Source organism: Hipposideros armiger, unplaced genomic scaffold, assembly GCF_001890085.2.
Source record: "Hipposideros armiger isolate ML-2016 unplaced genomic scaffold, ASM189008v1 scaffold_186, whole genome shotgun sequence".
NCBI lineage: Eukaryota > Metazoa > Chordata > Mammalia > Chiroptera > Hipposideridae > Hipposideros > Hipposideros armiger.
Window position 1 is genome coordinate 2,078,841 of NW_017731536.1, and position 2,523 is coordinate 2,081,363.

General features: G+C 54.1%; 1 protein-coding gene across 1 annotated transcript in view; it reads right to left on the minus strand.

Moving 5' to 3' along the window:
- ZBTB7C (zinc finger and BTB domain containing 7C) overlaps positions 1 to 1,073 on the minus strand; it is a 363,196-nt gene extending 362,123 nt beyond the window's left edge. The window contains exon 1 of the mRNA XM_019652707.1: positions 522 to 1,073. The gene's annotated coding sequence lies outside the window, so the exon portion shown is untranslated. The remainder of the gene's footprint in view (positions 1 to 521) is intronic.
- Between the last annotated feature and the right edge of the window lie 1,450 nt (positions 1,074 to 2,523).

Genomic DNA, 2,523 nt, shown 5'->3' on the forward strand with positions numbered 1-2,523 from the left:
CGCGCCCGCCCCCTCCCCTGCGCCCCCCTCCCGGCCCTGCCACACATGCACTTGCTGCGGCTCGACCGCCTCCTCGGCTCGGCTTAATTTCTATTTTGACAGAAACTGTGGCGGGTGGGCGGCGCTGCGGGGGGCGCCCGGGACTTCGCGGAGGCGGCGGGCGGCAAGGCAGGACGCGGCGCGGGGGCGGAGTGGGGGCCCGGGCAGAGCCACCAGCGGCTCGGGGCTCCGTGTCTTTTTTTCTTTCTTTCCTTTTTTCTCTTTGCCTCCTCCAGGATTTAAAGGGACAGCCCCGGCCGAGGCGAGGGACCAGGCGGCCGCCGTTTCTCCGGTCTCCTGACGCCCTCTGCGGCCGGGCAGGACCCGCCCGCACCCGGAGCGAGGCTCCAGACCGCTGGGTATTTTTAGGCCCACACCCGGCCCGGGGCAGTGGGGTGGCCGAACTTGGCTCGGGCGCACGGCTATTTTTACAAAGGCCGATTAGGGGAGGAAATAAAACAACTCAGCAACTGCTTTCCCACCCGAAAGCTGGGAGCAAGGAGTAGAGGCGAGAAGTTTCCCAAATGCTCTCGGAATTCCAGCGAGCTCAGAAACACACTTCGACACGAGAAACCACGGGCTTGCAGCACTCCAGGGCGCCCAAATCGCTGGGGGCAATCCGGCCCTCGAGGCCACTGGGGCGCGAGGTGCCCCCCGCAGGCTGGAGTCCCCCGCATCCCGCACACTGCGCGCTAGGGACTGTCCCCTGGCCACCGGTCACTCCCCTGGACAGCCCAGAAGGGGGCCTTCCGCAGCATCCAATCACTCAACCAAGGGGCGGTCCCTGGGAGGGCTTGGCTCCGCCTATCCCGTCAAGCCCCGCCCCCGAGGACACTTGACTCGCCCGAGACTTTCCGTGGGACTCTCAATGCAGAGTGGTGACGGACTGCACAAAAGGCCCATCCTAGGGAAGAGGAGGGGAGTCTCGGACCTGGAGGGACGGCGTGGGTGGTCGCGGGCGAGGCAACGTTCGGGCAGACGTTCTGGCCACCAGTACGCAGGAGCTGGCTTTTCCCTCTACCTTTCTGCAGCCCACGCCTCGGCGCTCCTGACAGACGTAGGAACTTTTGCCCGCCCTGGCACTACATCTGCGACTGTACCCTCGGATGTCAGCTAGTCCTCTCCGGGACTCCTCCTTCAGACAGGAAAGTTTGCGATCCTCAAACTCCTACAGGGGCCTGTGCTTACCTGAGCCGCGTCGCGTGCGCCCAGGATAGGCAAGAAAGTGAATCCCTCCCTCCTGTCCCCATGGGGACATCGACTAATGAAAGGGCAGTGGGGCTGCTGCTGTTTGAGTACTGTCTTTTAATATTAAAGATACCCGATGACATCCTCTACAGAATTCACAAAAATAAATTTGTGGACCTTTAACTTGGCACTTCTTCCCAGTGTTGCTCATTCAGATTGTTTTTATCCGTTCATTCATTCGTGTAATAATTGCACTATTACATGGCACCACGCCTTGTGAGTAGTGAAGACAAGGAAAAACACCCTGAAATAGGACTGACAGCACAAAGCAAGGCACTCACGTGAAAGGGGGATCTGAAACATAGGGTCGTGTGGTCGTGTTTCATTTTCCAGAGAGGCCTGGCTTAAGTAAACGTCATTCATTCAACCGTTTGAACAACCACCTATCTAAACCGTTCACAAGAACATATAAATCTAGAGAAGTCTGTCCTGGAAACTAAGAAATTTTCAGATTCAGAGTGTCAGGCTTCCAAATTGCTAGAGCTTCCAGTGGCAAAATAATATCCTTGCTCTAAGCAGTCCTGGGAGCCACTGCCCTCCCAAATTAGGTTGTCTATCTCCCTGCTAAATTAGGTTGTCTGTCTAGTTTCCTTTCATGAAAGAGTCTTCAGCCACTTGGAGTACTGCTGGCCCTTCTGACATGTCAAGCTTCTAAGCCAGAGCACGGGGGTGCATTTAGGGAGTACCTGGAGGATCTCAGTCCTTGAATAGAAAGACACCTGTAGACAACAGGAATGCAGTTCTGGAGGTGAGGGCAGCTACAGCCATGGCAAGGGTGTTTTGCTTAAGAAAAGAGGGATGTGGGTGCTAAATTAGAAATGCCTCTCTAAATCAGTAAGGTTCTTCTTCCTTCTCTGGATTCAGTTGGCTCCAGAGCAGACATCCGTTCCATCGCTGTCACTAAATGGTTTTCCATGCCATGAGCTGTAGGAGGAGGGTTCCATGTGAGCTTCAGGTCTACAGAATCTAATCTAATCACCACAGGCAAAGTTTATCAATTGAAGAGCAATCAGGATGAGAATAGTCTGCATGAGTGATATTATAGAATATTTTTAATGACAGCAACTATTCAATTGTGCTTATAATTTAATTTTTGTTCAGTTATCTTTTTTCCCACAAGACTTCAAGCTCTGTACCCATCTTGGTGTCCTCGGTGCCTAACATATACTCAGCACCTAATAGGTGCTCATTAAAAGACTGATGAACTGAATGAACGAAGTCCTTTTAGAAAGGTGG